This window comes from Pinus tabuliformis, chromosome 7, assembly GCF_031772625.1.
Source record: "Pinus tabuliformis cultivar Carrire ecotype Pingquan chromosome 7, CPIR1, whole genome shotgun sequence".
Classification (NCBI taxonomy): Eukaryota; Viridiplantae; Streptophyta; class Pinopsida; order Pinales; family Pinaceae; genus Pinus; species Pinus tabuliformis.
This window is the reverse complement of record NC_142293.1, coordinates 911,133,873-911,154,648: the sequence shown is the minus strand read 5'-3', so window position 1 is coordinate 911,154,648 and position 20,776 is coordinate 911,133,873. Positions and strand designations below refer to the sequence as shown.

General features: G+C 36.3%; 1 long non-coding RNA gene and 1 pseudogene across 1 annotated transcript; one reads left to right on the top strand and one right to left on the bottom strand.

Moving 5' to 3' along the window:
• Positions 1 to 1,665: 1,665 nt before the first annotated feature.
• Positions 1,666 to 20,193, top strand: LOC149250622 (uncharacterized). The gene is made up of 3 exons (XR_016265954.1): positions 1,666 to 1,710; positions 1,820 to 2,019; positions 19,769 to 20,193. It is a non-coding gene; the product is annotated as an uncharacterized LOC149250622 (long non-coding RNA).
• On the bottom strand, positions 2,598 to 3,178 carry LOC149250623 (rac-like GTP-binding protein RAC2 pseudogene; annotated as a pseudogene).
• Positions 20,194 to 20,776: the final 583 nt, after the last annotated feature.

The following is a 20,776-nucleotide window of genomic DNA, read 5'->3' as shown; positions in this document are numbered from 1 at the left end:
CTTGGATTTTTGCCTTCATGGAACACATTCTAGCTAGTGCTCATCAAACATAATTCACTAACACCACTAACACACACCAAAAGTCCAAGATACACGTAAGATGTGGCCCACGCCTAAGTGCTTAGACTACACCTTCATAAAATGCACCTTCAACTTTGGATGTCCAAAAAAAGTAATATCCTAACCCAATATGGCCTATTTTTTAGATTTTTGTAATTCACTCTTTATCAAATCCTTTGCACCTCCTTAACACTCCATGAGAAATCTACTTGAATGGTCACCTTCCAAGTTCCAACACCTCCTTTTGTAAAATGAAAAAAAACCCTATATATGTTGCAAAAACCTTGCCAACTTCTTTAGTGGGTTGCAAATATATTTGACATTTCTTCTTCGCCTTGCAAAGTGGTAGTGGATGGAGAGGGTATCAAGTTCAATCAAGGAATGTTCACTTAGTACCACTACCAAGTTGCCTTCCCACAACTTGTCAAATTCCTTAAGTTAGCTTCACAACTTCTCATGGTGCATAACTTACACCTCTAAGTGATACCACAATGCCCAATCCCTCTGACTATTCCAACTCTTCAACCCTTGTTAGATTCTTTTTGGACATGCACCCATGTCTTATGTAGAACATAACACTAGCATCCCAAATGTGCATTATTGTTCCATCTTTTAATGCCTCGCTGAAACCACATTATCACATTGCTTAAAATGAAATGTTTACATCTTAAGACAAAACGTCTACTTTTCATATGACAACCTAAACTATGAGACTAACTTGGAGAGAACTTGTTTTTCTGAAGATAAAAACATAGGGTCTTACAAACCCATTCACAAAACAATTTGAATATATTTAACTTAAAGAGGGGTACATACCCTACTCCTTCCAAATTTGTCATATGACTTTTATGAAACTAATACATGTTTTTAATTATTAAATCCTTACTATACACTCTCTTTTGTTTGTGCCCACCTAATATGCAAGAACACTTAATTATTTTCAATACAAACAACTTAAGTGTACATGCTTCCTTCTTACACTTAAATGTTTTATACAAGGAACTTGTTTCCTTACAATAACATTAAAATTCTAAAAATACAATATGTCCACCTCCATAAACTTTAACAATAAAATAATATTCAAATTCCAAAAATACAATATATCTACTTCCATAAACTTTAACAATAAAATTATTACATAAAAAAAAATAATCTTGAAATTAGATGTAAAATTAGATTATTATTATCATATTTCAAACCAACCAAAAACACCCATGCATGAGGGCGCTAGTTTCTCAAATGAAACTAAAAACTTAGTATGAAAGTGAAAATAAAATAATGTATTTATTAATTCTCAAGAAAAACTTAGTATGAAAGTGAAAATAAAATAATGTATTTATTAATTCTCAAGAAGATAAATTTTAGAATATTTAAAAAATTAAGCATTCAAAGTTAATTTTGATTTATGAAACCCCTCTTTATGAAACCCCTCCCAACCCCAATCTTCGTTTAACGTTCTAGAACAGGTAGTGTCTGTTCACTTTTCACTGGTGGGAGAGAAACTAGATTGAAGAAAGTTATGAATGAGTAGAAAACCAAATATTGAACCCCATCCAATCATCAGTCCATTGACGGTGACAAGGCATGTTTCATTTTTAACTTAACTTCATTTCCCCTTTTTCAGTTTTTGACGAAGTACACACATCTCATGTCTCTGGTTCAACACCCACTATTTTTTTTTCACCCACACTTGTTTAAGTTTTAGTCACTTGTATGTTCAGGATTTAATCTTTGTGTTGCATTTTGTTGCTGTTTACAGGCATGGTGTTGGCATTTGATGAGTTTGAAAGGCCATTTATCATAGCAAAGGAGCAAGAGCAGAAGACCTGAATGAGAGACTTAGATAATCCGAAGGCCAACATTGCGGCTCCCATGGCCATCGCGAGAATCCTCTACACCTCACTCGGCCCCAAGGGAATAGGAAAGATGCTCTAGAGCCCAAAGGTGATGTCACCCTGAGTAAGCTCCTATTCCATTTAATCGTTTTTTATTTTTGGATCAATGAAACCCATTAAAAGAAGTTGACTTTACTTCAAAAACCTATGAATTATAAGTAAAAATTACTTTAAAAAATTATGTAGATATTTTGCAAGGAGTGAAATAACCAAATACTCTATGATATTTTATATGCTAAAGTAAATCTTGCACATTGAGACAATACAACTAAACTCAGTAATAAAAAATTACATGGTTTTCTGATAGGGAAAAGCGCAGAGCACCTCCATGCCTTGAACATGATTCTTAGCAGTATGACTTCAACTGCAATTGAGAACTCACATGGTAAAAAAAAATATTTAACCACTCTCATCATAGTATCCTATGCATGTACACCCAACTTTCATTTACATTTCAAAACCGTCCTCCATAACCACAACAGGAAATGATATAAATTGAAAAAAACCAGGCATAAATTCAACATACGAAACACAGAGTAACAAATCTTAAGTAAGTGGGAAATATTATGCCCAACTTTGATTAAATAATGCACTTTAAAATTTTGCATATGCCAAATATAGATAAAGCCCTTAAAGAATAAATCATGTTCTTTTCTTCTTTCAGCGTTTGTTTTGTTTTGGTGGTTGAAGAACCACTTTGATTGCGGCATCAAAAACAGCCTTAACATTATGTTGTGTTTTAGAACTGATTTCAATGTATGTTGCAGCCCTGATTTTCCTCTTCAAATCTTCACCTTGCGCTGTCAAGATTGGGGCTACTCCGGGATGATTAGAAAAAAACTATTTGTCTTCTCGTAAACCTAATTTTGTCCCCCACCAAAATGATAGGCACAGATGGTGGGTAGTGTCTAAATTCTGGAATCCACCTTTTGGAAATGCTTTCATAATTGGCCTTGTTGATTAAGGAGAAATCCAAGAGGAAGACATATTCCCCCTCTGTAACTTAGGGGCCTGAGCTTGCTGTAATCCTCTTGCCCCGCAGTGTCCCAGAGGCCAAGATTCTCTGTACTTCCGTCTACCACTACATTTGCACTGAAGTTATCAAACACTGTTGGTACATAGTCCGTTGGAAATGTGTTGCTTTTGTAGGAAATAAACATGCGAGTATTTCCCACAACACCATCCCGCACAGTCACAAACTTAATAAATCTGGCAGTATTCATGATTGCTCTTACTCTTCAGAAAAACTAACTATATTTGTTGGAACATTTTCTGTCTAGTGGCTGAATTCACAAAGGCTGATTAGCTTAGCTAATAGCTGATCATCAAAAATTTTAAATCACCTAGAGCGATTACAAACTAGAAAGAAAAATGTTTCTCAAATTAATATTTAAAAAGATGTCCCAGAGAGATTAACAACCATTAGAAAATGGAGAACATTTTGAAAAGAAACAAACAAACATCTCAATCCAGAACATCACAGTTGGGATCTGTACTCACAAAAACCAAATACTCTATGGTCTGTTCATTCTTTCTCACACAGTGCGAGGGCCCACTGAGTTCCTACAGGAAAAAATCAATTTTGATAGTTAAAGGCAATTGTAAGATATTGTCACAGTCCATGATGTTATTTCCAAGTTCTTCTGTGGGAAGCTGTCTAATGGACAAGGAACAAATTGTTATCATTGCAACAAGTCTTGTGTTAAGCACCTATGAGCGACGCAATGGCCCGAGGGGGGCCTGGGACTACTTCTCGTGTGGGGCCTGGATCTAGGAAAGCAAAGACAGAGACTATGCACGCTTTGGTTGCTTCGGTAGGAGGGCTACTCCTGCGCTTAGGTTTAATTGAGGTTAGGAGTATAAAGTGTCAGGGGAAGAGCGAACATGAATGAGCACAAGATGTTTCTAAAAGGAGGGAAGGGAAGCTAAAACTTGAGGCTCACAAAATGCTGAAATAGAGCCAAACACATCTCAGAATCTACAACTGGATCTAGAAAATGGAATCCAACACTGTTAGAACATGTAGGAAGCTACTTGAAGGGTGGCTCCTTCCTGACGGCTCAAAAAAAATTGTGGGAAAAATCCATACATGTCCAGTGGTCTTCGAAAAGTACAGTCTTAGCAACGCAATGGAAATTCACTTTCATGTATAACTTGCTCCCATGAAATCCCAAAACTATCTCAAAACTTGTATCTTTGCTTCTTTTTCTGTAACTTCCCTGTCACTTTTCCTTTCATGAACTAATACCAATGTTCTCAAACCATAAATAGATATATCAAGTCTTCCTCTGTAAGGCATATTTGACGACCACCAACTCCATCCTCCCTAAATGCTTATGCGAGCATTTCTCGCTTCCATTACTGGAGTGCTAAAATACAATCTTCCATAGTATATTTAACTCACTAGCAAGAAAACAGTAGATCGTGGAAGCATAAATTAATACTCACATGCACGTATGATTTCTCGTTTTAAATCAAATTTTCATTCCGTAATCAAAACTCACAAGGAAACCTTATCAGTCTTCTTAAACCCAGGAGCCTTGTGGCATGGGCCAATCACCCAGGAATTGAGTGGTATGGCTTTCAAAGAGGGTACATATTGCACAGAAAATAATGAACAACAATGGAGTTGTCTATAATGCGACTTTTTGAAGATTCCGGTGACGGAATCCGGCGGAAGAATTGAGGTCAAATCTTGATTTCTTGCAGTTAAAATGGTTTTTTAACTGCATATTTGGATTCAGCACCCTGAAAAACCCCTGTGACGCTTTCATTGTGCAAAAACTAGCTATCAAACTTGCGATTCCAATAATTCCTGCCGGATTTCGACCGGAAAAATCCGCCGGAAAGACTTTCAAAAAGTCGCGTTATAGACAACTGCAACAACAATTGTATGACCTGTACAGATTTCTGCATGACACTGTATTGTTATGTATGGACCTATTGTACATCTTCTTGTACGGCACTTCAACTGACTTGGCTGCTAATCAATCCTCTTATTCCTGTCACTGCTTTCGCCCCTCTAGTTGCTTATCTGTTCAACTCTTCAACTATGAACATGTCTTGACCTCTCTATTTTTTCTATATTTATACTTTTGTTGAAACCCTAATTTTCGAAAATCCTAATCTCATGTTGAGCTGTATGGTTGAGATTAAACCCAGTCTAAGTCATTAATGTATTAAATATACTTTATTAGACTTGTTTCCCCTTCAGGGTACTACCTTAGGCTTAAAGACACTCTTTCAGGTGTATGTTGTTTATTTGCAGGAGTTGTTTGCTCAAATTTGTTCATCCATACAACTATGTGATAAATTCATAGCCTCACTGAAGTGGGTGAATTTTTTGAATTTTTTAAAATGCATATTTTTGTTGTGAAGATTGCCTTGTTCATGAAATTTCTACATGCCAATAGAACTTGTGTAGTTGAGATTACGTTCCTGTTGAGAGGGAGTTGAATATCTTAGAAGGTCTAGGACAATATTAATTTGAATTTTACACATAGGAAATATGTGTGACAAGTTACAACATTGTTTCCGATGTTTGTTGGGGGCATCCAGTCTGATGCCAAAATTGAGCCATCTCTTTTTTGGGGCCTTTCAGAGTCGACAGGATACATACATAGTTCCCAACTCATCAAGGCCTGACACACTTTTCAACTCCTGAAAAATATTTGATGATGAACTTGGGGTAGTTCCGCTTAGTTGTTCTGATTGTATGCTCTCACATCAATTTAGATTTGGGCTCTCCCATAGGAAGATATCTGCCATTTTAGATAGAAGAATCTAACCAGCCCCTTGGACACAGTGCTCTTTGTGCAAATAGGGATCATAATTGATATGGAAGTTGGATGAGTCTAAACCCATTGAAGGTGTGCCAATGTTTAGCTGTTGTTCCTTGTTAGTATCTTCTTGTGAAGATTTTCCTTGGCTAGGCGAAGCTGGGGGCTCTACCAAGATTTGAAAGAATTCATTGACTTCCATGCCTAAGTCCATCAGAAATCTTGCATCACCCATAATATTTTAGATAAATCTTGTGCGAATAATCTTTCAGAAATGCTTCAGAACAGTCCTAAAACTTTGCAATGAAATAATACTAGATTAATCCTTGAAATGACACTTGAGAGAGTTTTACTCTGGTCTTGGTTCAAGTGATGCTCAGTCTCAAGGATGTAGGAGTATTATGAGATCAAAAAACCACATCTATGTCACAGTGGTGATCTTTCATAAAAGGACCGAGATGGGCATGAGGAAGAAGTGCAAGCTGCCTTAGAAAAATTCCATAGAGGTCAATAATTAGCCATTCAGGTAGAGGAAAATAATCCAGCGAAGAATGTGGATGAGTTCAGCCACATAAAAAATCAAGGCTTATGCCTCAGGTGACCTGAATACCCTCTTATTATAGGTATAAAATAATATTAGACAAAGGCTGGTCTTCTGTCTCAAAGAAGCCAAAGAATTGCCCTTCAGGCCAAGACTCAAATAGCCACAATGCTTAAGTTAATAGTTCCAAAGAAATGTCCAAACGAATCCTTAGTCAACATTCCTCAAATGTGCATGTGGTAGACCTTGGAACAATGTATAACTGAGCTCAGATTAGATTGAGAAGGGGACGAAAGTCATCCTCTGAGGTTTCCTCAGATGACATAGATGTGAGGCTCAGAAAAACACAGAATATTACCTTAGACTTAACATGAATTCATCCTCTTCTCTATCAAATCTCCATACACAAAAAAACATAAAAATGAAACCCAAAATCACAAGAATATTGGCCTCTTTCTTCTATTCTACTCCCAGACTTACGAAATTCAGATAAAAAAACGTGTTTGTCAACTGTCTTTTGGAGAGCAGATAATATTATTTTTATAGTGGCCGTGGAGGCTTCTAGGAGGGGTTGACATGGCCTAATCACCTTGGAGCCAACCTTTCAAAAATTTGCAATTTCAAATTTCAACGATGGAGCCAAAAGTTATTTTAAATTTTATTTTTGGAGCCAAATCAAGATATAATAACCACACATTTTTTTTGGTTTTTTTGTAACTCTGACTAGGCCTCTTTAAATTTCTTGAAGAAAATAAAATTTACTTTTAGCACCTCCTTTAGGGTTCTTTGACCACTGAATGGGGTTTCAATCTATAATGTCCCTTTTGTTCATGGTCATTATCATTATCATTATCATGGTTTTTTTCAATTGCAAAGTTGAAAATATGTTAAGGATACAACCCTTTTGGTCCCAGCCAGAATCTTCTTCTAACACAAGTCATCAAGGAGGTGAAGCAACTTGTAATTGATACATTAATGGTATTAGAGCTAGGTTGTTTTTACTTTATTTTATAACTCCACAATATTTCCTAGCTGATTTCTTTTCTGTACATAAGAGCTTCTACACCTTTGCAATATTGATAATCTAAAGCTTGAGATGGGAAAGCTCACTTACAACACCTAGGTGATTTCTCTTGGTTGTAGCCATACAATATCATCTCCCTGGCCTCATTTTCTCGGGTGATTATATCTCGTTCATTGGAAGAAAATCACTTCCAAACTATTGTGGGAATTAGGCGACAAAATTTGTTGAAAGTCGAGGTAAATCACCTACCGCCACTAGTTGTGTTTATGATAACACTGAACTAAGGGAGTTATTCAGTATGATAACTCATTGAAATGCTACAAAAACAAAAACTATAAGAGTTTCTATGAACCACTATGGGATATGTTTGATAGATCGAAATTCATAACACAAGTGTTGAGGTTCTACTATAAATTTTCTATGCAAATCATGCCCTGCTCCAGATCAATCTACACACATCACGTAAGGCATATATAGTGTAAATTATGATTGACTTCTTTGAAGCATAAAATCAAAAGTTTCTTGGGCAATGTATGACAGTCTGAAATTAGATAGGAACCAAGTCAATGCTGGCAACTTCAAGGGTAGGACCAACCTTTCCTTGGCAAGCCCAATCTCCACTAATGAATATTTAGTGTTTGACGAAGGTGTCAACTGCTAAGACTGGGGCATGGTCTTACTATGATTAGTTGTGTTGACCCAAACACTTGAAAGCCTTCCAAATGTAGTGATAAGAAAGTGTAATAAAAACTAATTAGTGGTTAGTTAGCACATATGTTAGCTAATTAGTTTGCTGAGAGACAACTATCAATTGTCAACCCCCTACAAGGTTATAATAAAAGCATATTGAATAATAATGAAGGTTTTCAGTTTCTGTCCCCATCTGTTTTCTATCAATTGTTTTGTATCATAACAGCTCAGGTCATTCCCAAATGTGAGTAGCATATGTATAGCCTCAAATCACATAAGAGCATGGAAGAATGAAGAAGGAAAGGTATATTTTTGAACCCTTGGGATTTCATTGATGCAAAGAAAGAAAATTCAACTATGACTGCTTTCCATTCCACTTTAAATGATATTTCCCATTGCAAATTGAAATAGTATGGTTTGAAATAGTTAAGCATTTACAATTCACCAAGAATAGTCCCAAAGTTGTAACCAAGGAAGACACTAGAAGTGGGTGTGTGCATGTGCATTATAGAACTTGTCACCCCTCAGATTGCATAAGGGTAATCCATTTGCGCAGTTGTCCCATCCTCAAACGGATCCAATTCGATGTCGTTTTTTTAGTAGATATCCGAGTCTATTGATCCATGATCAGTTGTGCCTTCATGATTTCAAAGGACTTTTTGGTTTACCATGATGTGCAAAATGTTGTGACAATGTATCAATTGTATATTTTACTACACCGTGCTTATTGAACTACGCAAACGTCAGTAGCATATGTATAGCCTCAAATCACATAAGAGCATGGAAGAATGAAGAAGGAAAGGTATATTTTTGAAACCTTGGGATTTCATTGATGCAAAGAAAGAAAATTCAACTATGACTGCTTTCCATTCCACTTTAAATGATATTTCCCATTGCAAATTGAAATAGTATGGTTTGAAATAGTTAAGCATTTGCAATTCACCAAGAATAGTCCCAAAGTTGTAACCAAGGAAGACACTAGAAGTGGGTGTGTGCATGTGCATTATAGAACTTGTCACCCCTCAGATTGCATAAGGGTAATCCATTTGCGCAGTTGTCCCATCCTCAAACGGATCCAATTCGATGTCGTTTTTTAGTAGATATCCGAGTCTATTGATCCATGATCAGTTGTGCCTTCATGATTTCAAATGACTTTTTGGTTTACCATGATGTGCAAAATGTTGTGACAATGTATCAATTGTATATTTTACTACATCGTGCTTATTGAACTATGCAAAGGTTTTTTTTTTTTTTTACTTAGGTGGTTCTCTAGACCCTTGTGGTTTCTCATGGCACTTCCCTTAGGGTTCCATCTCAAGGAAAGTCCTCCCCTTATGGCTCAGTCTAACTATCTCATTACGATCATGTATGGTCAAGGTGGGTGTGTGAGGGTCTTGGGATGGGTCTATTAGAACACATAATTTGAGTTTTAATAGTTTTTTTGACATTAGCTCTTTGTAATAGTTGTGTTATGTTGTTCTAAAGGTGATGCACTTAGAGGACACTTTTCCTTTAGTGGTAAGCATGAGTCTATATATGTGTGTCACATGTTGGCTTAGGTGATGAGTTATCTAGCACTTTGGGCATTATTTTGCATGTTTTTGACACATGAAAATCATGACACACCCTTTTATGGACTGCCCTCCATTTTCTACATATTTTTATGCAGCTGGATAATTGAGGGGACCTATCTCAAAGCACTTGTTAGGGTCCTATAATTTATAGGATCACTAGGTGATTCAATATTTTCCCTTTTATTTCAGTATGTAAATAATATTGCATTTACAAATGATTTCTATATATATATATATATATGAAAAGAAGGTATAAAAAATAGAATAAAAAATGATTATAAAAGAACCCCACAAAAAAAAATGTGAACGTGATGCTAGTTGAAGTGCCACCGATAGTATAATAATTTGTGAAAAAGAAATTCATGAAATTGTGTGCAGCTTGTTCAAAATGTCACAACACTTCCTCTTGTTTGAAACATACTGCTTAATCATGTTCAAACAAATTTCAATTTATGTTAATTATGTTAGAATGAATAACTTATCCAAACATTGTAATCTTGGCTAAGATTAGGTTAGGTAAGTTAGATGAAGAAATTAATCCAACAGTTTAATATGGATTAATACAAATGTTAGAATAGTTTTACATTTTGAATAGGTGTTTAGTCCTTTAAATTGCAAAAATAAATAAGGGTTTCCACTCCTAAATGCACCCCTGTTGGTTTTAGTTAGGTTAGTTTAGGCATAAGATTGAAGTTGACGAAATTCAAGTTACTTAGAGATGGCTAAATTGTCAACATTTGGTATGATTTTTCCAAACTCCGAAACCTTATTGTGAAAATTATGCGCATGATAAGATATTTTGTCATTGGTATCTAAACGGCGCACATCTCACCACTCGCAATCACATCGTCTTATTCATCGGACAACTCCTGCACCTTTTCGGCCCCCTTGCCATGTCTCCCTTTATTGGCAGGGGGCGGGGGGGGGTCCGAAAAAGCGGTTTCCCCACCGGGCCCCACCACTACGTGTCTCTCTCACACTATTTCGCACCCCCCCACTTTCCACTTACCACTCATACCTACCTCCGAAAACAGCTCAGTGTTACGCCTGCTCTCGCCAATAGTCCCGGGCCCGCGCCCTTTTCCACCTATCGCTCGGCTCCACGTTGACTGACCGTTACAACATTCCTGTTGCCACTTCCTCTCGTTGCCATTTCTTTCCGTTGCAAATTAATTGCTCCCATAAACAATCATTTCATCTAATGGCCCCGCTCCATTGCTAACTTATAAATCCCTTCACTCGCCCTCGATCACTTCCTTTCCTTATTCTCACATTCTCTCAGCAGTATTAATCTGATATTTGCTTTCCCTCGTCCACAATCCATTGCTGATAGAGTAATAACCTGCAAGTTGTTTTTCTCGGGCAATTAGCACTGTCATCCTTTGAGATTTTATCTTGTTATCACAATGGTCCCCAAAACCAAAATTGATGCCACTATGATAAACCCTATGCTTTCTCCCTTTGTGGATTTAGACCACATTCCCTTAGCTGACAGAGACTACAAAATTGCCGAAACACAGTGTGAATTCGACCTCTTTGAATTACACTGTTGGTTTCGAGACAACCATCTAGAACAGTCAGATGAAATTGGGCTTTGGCAATCCAGATTACCCCTCTTCGTTTTTCCCCAATCTTATTATTTCCTTGATTTTTTCCTGGAATTCCAAGCCTCTTACCTCCCAAGTAAAAGAGCCATTCTATCACCTAGTGGTGAAATTCTTTTCACCATTACCCCTAAGAGTGTAAGCTAGATGCTACAAATCCCACACAGTGAATCCCTGCTCCCCTTCGCCATTGAAGCTCTTAAAAATATCTACCTAAAGCTTACTTTTCTCCAGAGAGCTAATATTTTTGAAGTCTTTATCCCAGAAGATTCTCAATTGCCTAAGAAAACCCCCCTTATCCCTCTTGTATTTCCCCCAAAGGACTAGAAATATCATCTCTGTCTTGTCTTTTCTACTTGGATATTTCTCAGATGAATGGGTAGATGAGCCTCTTTTAGGTTTTCTATCCATAATTTATTCAAAAGAAGGAGCTTCAGTCATCTTTGACTATAGTCTCTTTCTTGCTGATATCATACATGAACAATTCCTTCAGTTTTTAACTGAATGAATGTTTAGATATTCTTCTATTCTCATGCATATGTTCTTTTTTTCCAGACAAATAGGTTTCCTTTTGCAGTCTAGAAACTCAGTCAGCAGGGCGAGCCTCGGTCCATAATATTTTGGACTTCAATTATTAGAAAGAATTCACAGGAGTACAGGTTTAAAGACTTTATTGACTAGTTCATATATCCAGCAACTTGTTTGTTGAGCAACCAACAAATTCCCAGGATCAGTGAAGACATTCAAAAGGTGTTGCATCTCAGTGAGTAGGTGAAAATAGGTGATTGGTATTTATACCAAAATTATATAGAGATCAGGGTTTATGGCTCCGAGTTGCCACCCTATAAACTACCAAAATACCTTCCTATGAGGATATTTTCCTTAGAATACATTAGGCAAATAATCCAATCATATAACATTCACTTTGTGGAAGCCAAGAAGAAGTCACAGTTCAGAATCAAAACACAGATAGGGCCATTTATCTGTAATAGTAGAGCAACATGAGAGGAAGCAGACCTCCTTCTAAAACAAATGAATTTTCCCCTCATCTTCACATGGTCTTATGACCCTATTGGGGTAATTTCTAGGCTAAGGCTGGAGCAGAAGACAACCCCTTATGTACATACCCAAAGACCATAAATTGGGAAATATATGAATCAATAGGATTGGGTAGAGAACACATTGCAGGAGGTTGAGGAGCAGGTGTTGTCCAGGACCGCTTCAGAGACTCCTACCCCTAGAGATAAAACTGAGAAAAGGAAAAGAGAAGATAATTCTTCTCTAGTAACAGAAGTCTCATCAAAGGAATTCAATATTTACACGAAGAAAACAAAGACAATCTCCAAGGTAGATTTCACACCAAGGGAGGAAACATTGGGTACTATTGTACTCTTTGGCCTTCATACTTTACAAGTTGGTATCAGTACCACTGATTCTCCATCATCCTCAACCACTAAAGATAATCTAGCCACAACACCTCATACAACAGGGTCATTTACAGAACAGAGGAAGCTGGACATATTTCAAAGGTACAAAGAAATCAAACAAAGGAATGAAGCCCTCCATGACAACATTTATACTCAATTCAGGAAGCAATCTTCCTTAATTCAACACAGGCTCATTTCAGCCTATGATATAGAGAAAGGGAGAATGCACATGGCATTCTTGCAGGCCCAAGTACCTCAACCTAAATCAGCAACTGATTTCAAGAAAACCACCTTTGAATTTGAGGCAAAAGATGTCCATCCCCTGGACCAGATGGACATGCAGAGGAAAACAGGAGAGATGGTGTATTCAACTTTCACATAGACTGCCATTACTACTTCCAAGCTGTAGCTATCTTTGAACAATGTTCAATCACAACTCAAATTGGAAAAAATTTCCTCTTTGGCCAAAGATAATAGAATCAAATATTTAGAGGAGATGGTGATTAAAGCAAGCTTTGATCCAAGTAATTCAAAGGCTATTGAAGAGATCATTAAGAAGAAGAATAATGATATAGAATCCTTGAGGAAGCAGTTGAAGTTGCCTACCACTGAAGATCCTCAGGCAAAGGAATTAGGAGAAACAAAGATACAAAAAGAGGAAATGTTGAAGCTACTAGTGGAACAGAGTGCATAGATTAAAGAGATGGACGCAGATATGGATAAAAAAATCAAGGAAAAGGAGCAAAATGCAGCTGGGGCAGCACAGCCTTTGGAGGCTATACCCATCATAGTCTCAATGCCAACTACAACATCTTCATCAACTGTCCCTACAACTGGATCCACAGATGCATCAGAAAAGATGGTTAGAGCTATGGAAGACATGACAATAAGAGACAAGGAGATTGAAATTTTGAGAGAACATGTACAACTTCTACAGGAACAACAAAGAAAATTAGATGATTATCTCACAGCAGAAGTGTAGAAGTCAAATAGGTTGACTGCCCAGTTATAGAGATTAGAGCAACAGAATCAGATTGGAAAGACTTTGGGTGAAGCCAAAGAAAGGATATGGAAGGATATTCAACAATCAATAAATGAAATGTGGCCCAACATCTAGATCATTTTTGAAAAAAAAGAACTAATTCAGAAGGCAATGGAATCCATTGCATAGACTAAGGAGGAATTAGGTGATAGGTTGAAAGAAGCAGATAAGATTATAAAATTCCTCAATTCAAAGAATAAACATGAGTTGGAAGAATTTTAGATTGAAGACAGAACAAAGACAAATTTGGAAGTTAAGAAAGTTTTGGTAAAAAAGAATCTAATGCAACAACTTGAAGAGATCCTAGCTTCCAAAATGGTTGGTAGTTACCTCTGTGATCTTTTTTTGCAACCTTGGAAATTACGGAGTGATAACAACGCCTAGCCTTTTTAAGGACTTTTGCACTCGTATTTTGGTTTGTCAGGGGATGAAACATCATCCTAAGTGGAGCACTACCTCTGGGACATGTGTTGAGGTATGTACCATATCTCATAAGATATTTTGCTATATTTCATGGGGTCCTTCCCTTTACTCATGATATTGTTGGCTTTCCTTGCACATATATCTATGTTTCATGGATGGTTTTACCCTTCAATCTAGTGAATATGACCACTGGGACCTCTATAAACCGGTAGTTATAGATTAGAGACCATACCTAGATGACTTTATCACTATTTTAGTGGGGTGTCTCACCCTTGAAGCCCAACGTGACACATTTGGAGCGGCTGAAAATTTGAATAACTGACATAACATTTGGAATGGTCAATGTCCATTATTAAGGCATGTTTTGTAAAATCTTTGTGTGGTTTAAAGAGTTTGGAAGATAAGCCCATACTTTGTGGAAACACCCTAGCAAAAAATGGAGTTGTCTTAACAACCCTTGATCTACCTTGCACATATCTACACAAGGATCTTTTGGCATCACTCCCACTTTGAGTTGTGTATCTATTACAAGTTTGATGGAGTTTGTTAGCCTTATTTGTAGTGCACCCCTATGAAGACAAGTAGTGTGTGGAGGTTGGAGCCCTTTGTCATGGTCAGCATACACAATTTTAGGAGCTCTAAGGAGATGAGAACCCATGGAAACAAAGGATCCATTGGCACATTCTCCAATGCCAAAGAGAATGCTAGATTGAAGGACATCCTTTTTTTTAGGAGAATGATTTTATAACTTAATAATAATAGCTTACACTGTGGTTCTACTTGTATTTGTCAAGACTATGAAAGCCTGGTATCTGTTTATTATCCTTACAAAAATCATGCCCAACTTCTATAAATTATTCTAGCATTCCTAATCTGTCGAATTTAGGTTCTCCACATATAGGGGCATCATTGGAGATGATTACAAAAAGAAATGATTTGAGTAGAAGTTCATTTTCCATTGGATATGTGGGAAGTATATCTTTGTGTGCATATGTCCAGATTACTCCAGAAATTATATTGTTGATTTCCTTTGTTCTCAGATTATATTTTCCTTCTGTGTTCAGTTATTCTTATTTGGTACAAAGGAGTTGGACTAGTGTAAGGGTTGAAGTTGCTCCAATGGCTTTCAAAAGCATATGCAGTTGATCCCTAGCCAAAGACAACAATTGTAATGTGTTGCAATTCAAGTGTTTTCGCTCCATAACAATCCATTCATACTCTCAGAGAGCTGTTTTGGTTTAATGATCCTTTGCTAAAGTGCTCCCAATTATCATTTTTTCTAACATGAAAAATGATGAATACCCTAAAGGAGGTAGGTGCTCCATACTCAAGTTCTTGATACTTCTTTATGTTCTCATACTTGTCAATATAATAAAGGGGATACCTTGACAAATAACTTCACCTCTAGGTTGCCCTCTGCTTCCAAGAAAAGTGTCCAGAATGGACCCTTTTCTAATGTGGCAAACCTCTATGTTGACTGTCATACAGTTCTTAGGGAAGAACTGCTCAAACAAAGTTAACAACATCCACAAAGAGTGGATGCCCATGAAATATGTGCAATAAATTCAAATATTTTCTAGAACAGATTATTACAAAATGGGTCTAGAGTGAGGAAAAGTCGTAGTGGCATGGTATCTCTCTCCTAGCCTTCCTTACTAGCTAGTTTTAGATGATGTCTACTTAACTTGTGGTTGTAGACAAGTTGTGGATGTAACTATTGTAATCATGGGCTGTAAAGATGCAAACATTGTTTGCCATTCTAGGGTATCCACTTTATGAAGCATGTTGGCATACAATGGCCTTGAAGCCAAGCAATTATACAATATAATTTTAATTACATAAAGGAGTTGGGAAGTTAGTTTAGAACACCTTGAAATAGTAGTTGACAAGAACACAGTAGTAATGGTTCTTTTCAATCTCAATAATACTTCGAGTGTTGTTTTTAGCCATAAGCATTTAGCCAAGGTTGCATAGATGGAAAACAAGTTAGGCTTGTTAATAGTTTCTGATAAAGTATATGCACTTAAACTCTACCTAGTGGTTGGTACCTTCCCCTAGTGCAGCTTTGAAATAGAAACTATGGTTTTCCTTTGGAAATATCATGTCCAACAACACAAATCCCCATAATTCATTGGAAATTTATGGCTCATATGTTTCATAGTAGATGATGATAGTTTGTGGCAGTAGAAGTGTTTCCTTTATAATGAACTATTTCTTTTATTATGGTCTTTTCACATGCTTGGTGACACATGTTATAGTGCCAAATAGTGTGAGTTCAGTTATTTTAGTGTTTGTATTGTTTAGATATGGCCCTTGGACTTTTACTCCTTGGAAATTAGAAGTGCTATCATCTTCATTTTGAGGACATGTTTGTTTAGTTGATATTATTTATATATATTATAGTTGTTGGCTTATATTATGGATAAGTTTAGGCCCTGCTCATATTTTGAAAGGTAAATGAAATGGAGTCATTGGTTGCCATTGAAAATTTTTGGTGCCTGAAGAAAATTTCTTATAAGTGAGATCCTTATAAGAGGAGTTTTATGTTTATGAAAATTAGGTATACAAGAGCCTTTACAAGGCCTAAAACATATCTTCCAAAAGGGCTTACATGTGTTGTTGAGCTTCAGCCTGTTATCTATGGTTATGTATTGCTCCACTTCTCAATTTCCACAGTTGTCTCTTATCCTTATTTTTATGTAGTGTTCTTGTCTGGCAATTAATTTTTCATTTTCTATCCAAATTTGATGAGAAGTGTCATGTGAGTGTTCCTCAAGGGCTGATTGCAAGCTTGATCTCTTGATATATAAGTTGCATGCTCTATTTAACAGACTTGTAGTGATCTAATGATTTCCCCAACATAGATTCTGTTGCATAAACTACTGGTCCTTATTGAATGTTATTTGTAGCCTTCTATAATATGGCAACATGTCTTACCATTTTACTAAACACTTGTCAAGAGATCCGACACAAATCTAAATAAAATAACCTAGTCATCCCAAAGTAAAGATAGAATATTAGAATTGGAAAAATTGTTTAGGTTTAAGTGATTCACTTGGTCTTTGAACAATACTTGGAAAAAATGATTGCATTGTAATTGCCAAGATGGAACAAAAATACTTTCTTCATGAGTAATAGCTCCAGAGCTAAAAATCTTCACCTTTTTCAGCTAAATGTTCTCCAATCCTCATGCTAAATATTGAATTATCATACTTGCAAATAAAGTTTTGACTATTCCATCACACGGTTGATCACAAGATGATTACCAAAAGAAATGATTTGAGTAGAATTTATTTTTCCATTGGAGATGTGGAAAGTATATATTTTTGTGCATATGTCCTTATTGCTCCAGAAATTATATTGTTGATTTCCTTTGCTCTCAGATTATATTATCCTTCAGTATTCAGTTATTCTTATTTGGTACAAAGGAGTTGGACTAGTGCAAGGGTTGAAGTTTCTCCCGTGGCTTTCAAAAGCATATTCAGTTTATCCCTAGCCAAAGACATGAATTGAACCATGTTTCAATTCAAGTGTTTTTTCTACATAACAATCCAAACATACTCTTAGAGAGCAATATTGGTTCTATGATCCTTCGCCAAAGTGCTTCCAATTATCATTTTTTCTAACATGAAAAATGATGAATGCCCTTAAAGAGAGGTAGGTACTCCATACTCAAGGTCTTGATACTTCTTTATGTTCCCATACTTGTGAATATAATAAAGGGGATACCTTGACAAATAGCTTCACCTCCAGGCTTTCCTCTGCTGCCAAGAAAATTGCCCAAAATGGACCCTTTTCTAATGTAGCAATCATCTATGCTTACTGTCATACACTTGTTAGGGAAGAGTTTTTAAAAAAAAGTTAACAACATCCACAATGAGTGGATCCCCATGAAATATGTGCAAGAAATTCAAATATTGTCTAGAATAGACTATTACAAAATGGGTATAGAATGAGGAAAAGTGGCAGTGGAAGGGTATCTATCGCCCGACCTTCCTTACTAGCTAGCTGTAGATGATGTCTACTTAACTTGTGGTTGTAGAAACGCTGTTGATGTAACTATTGTAGTCTTGGGTTGTAAAGATGAAAACATTTTTTTGCCAAGTCCAGGGTATCCAATTTATGAAGCATTGCTGGCATACAATGGCATTTGAAGCCAGTCAATATAATTTTAATTACAGAAAGGAATTGGGAAGTTAGTTTAGAACACCTTGAAAGAGTGGCTAACAAGAACATAGTAGTAATGGTTCTTGTAAATCCCAATAATCCTTGGAGTGTTGTTTTTAGCCATGAGTATTTAGCCAAGGTTGCAGAGGTGAAAAACAAGCTAGGCTTGTTAATAGTTTCTGATGAAGTATATGCACTTAAACTCTACCCAGAGGTTGGTACCTTCCCCCAATGCAGCTTTGAAACATAAACTATGGTTTTCCTTTGGAAATATCATGCCTAGAACCAAAAATCCCCATAATTTATGGGAAATTTATAGCTCATACGTTTCATAGTAGATGATGATAGCTCTTGGCAGTAGAAATGTTTCCTTTATAATGAGCTATTTCTTTTATTCCGGGCTTTTCACATGCTTGGTGGCACATGTTATAGTGCCAAGTAATGTAGAAAACCTCTATGTTGATTGTCATAAACTTCTTAGGGAAGAGTTGCTCAAAAAATGTTAACAACATCCACAAAGAGTGGATCCCCATGAAATATGTGCAAGAAATTCAAAGATTGTTTAGAACAGGCTATTACAAAATGCGTCTAGAGTGAGGAAAAGTGGCACTGGCAGGGTATCTATCTCCTGGCCTTCCTTACTAGCTAGATGTAGATGATGTCTACTTAACTTGTGGTTGTAGACAAGTTGTGGGTGTAACTATTGTAGTCTTGGGATGTAAAGATGCAAACATTTTGTTTCCAAGTCTAGGGTATCCTCTTTATGAAGCAGTGCTAGCATACAATGGCATTGAAGCCAGGCAATATAATTTTAATTATAGAAAGGAATTGGGAAGTTAGTTTAGAACACCTTGAAACAGTAGCTGAAAAGAACATAGTAGTAATGGTTCGTGTCAATCCCATTAATCCTTGGAGTGTTGTTTTCAGCCATGAGAATTTAGCCAAGGTTGTAGAGATGGAAAACAAGTTAGGCTTGTTAATAGTTTCCGATGAAGTATATGCACTTAAACTCTACCTAGAGGTTGGTACCTTCCCCCAATGCAACTTTGAAACAAAAACTATGGTTTTCCTTTGGAAATATCATGTCCAGCACCACAAATCCCCATAATTTATGGGAAATTTATGGCTCGTACGTTTCATAGTAGATGATGATAGTTCTTGGCTGTAGAAGTGTTTCCTTTATAATGAACTATTTCTTTTATTCTGGGCTTTTCACATGCTTGGTGACACATGTTATAGTGCCAAGTAGTGTGAGTTCAATTATTTTAATGTTCATATTGTTTAGATATGGCCCTTTAACTTTTATTCCTTGGAAATTAGAAGTGTTATTATATTCATTTTGAGGACAGGCTTATTTAGTTCATATTCTTTATTGTATATTACAGTTGTTGTCTTATATTATGGATAAGTTTAGGCCCTGTTCATGTTTTGAAAGCTAAATGAAATGGATTCATCGGTTGCCATTGAAAATTTTTGGTGCCTAAAAATCATTTCTTATAAGTGAGATCCTTATAAGAGGAGTTTTTTGTTTATGAAAATTAGGTATACAAAAGACTTTACAAGGCCTATAACATATCTTCCAAAAGGACTTACATGTGCTGCTGCTTTGCAACCTGTTATCTCTAGTTATGTATTTCTCTGCTTCTCAATTTCCACAATCATCTCTTATCCTTCTTTTTATGTAGTGTTCTTGTATGGAAATTAATTTTACATTTTCTATCCATATTTGATGAGAAGTATCACGTGAGTATTCCTCAAGGGTTGATTAGAAGCTTGATCTATTGATATGTCATTTGCATGCTCTATTTCACAGACTTGTAGCGATCTAATGGTTTCTTCAACATAGACTCTGCCGCATAAATTACTGGTCCTTATAGAATGCTATTTGTAGCCTTCTATAATATGGCAACATGTCTTACCATTATACTAAACACTTTTCAAGAGATCCGATGCAACTCTAAATAAAATAACCTAGTCATCCCAAAGTAAAGATGAAATATTAGAATTGGAAAAATGGTTCAGGTTTAAGTGATTCACTTGGTCTTTGAACAGTACTTGGAAAAAAATATTGCATCATAATTGCCAAGCTGGAACAAAAATACTTTCTTCATGGGCAGAAGCACCAGAGCTAAAAATCTTCACCTTTTTCAACTAAATGTTCTCCAATTCTCATGCTAAATATTGAATTATGACACTTGTAAATAAAATTTTGACTATTCCATCCCATGGTTGATCAAGAAAATTAACTCAAAAACAAAAATTTATCATTGTTCATACATATGTGCTTGCTTTACAAATACAATGATTTATACATATGAAAATATGATAGCAAAGATATTGTATGGATGACTAAGTTTTATTGGAAGTGTCCCTAACTGTCCCCAGGGAATGCAGCTTGCTATGTTATAAAAGGAGACTCTCCTTAGACAAGCTATCAACCTTCTCATTCATCTCTGGGAAGACATGAGCTATAGCGAACCTGGTGAAACATCTTCTTCAGGTGATTTGTAGTTGCCAACAAGTCGATGTTTTACATCTTAGGAATATTGC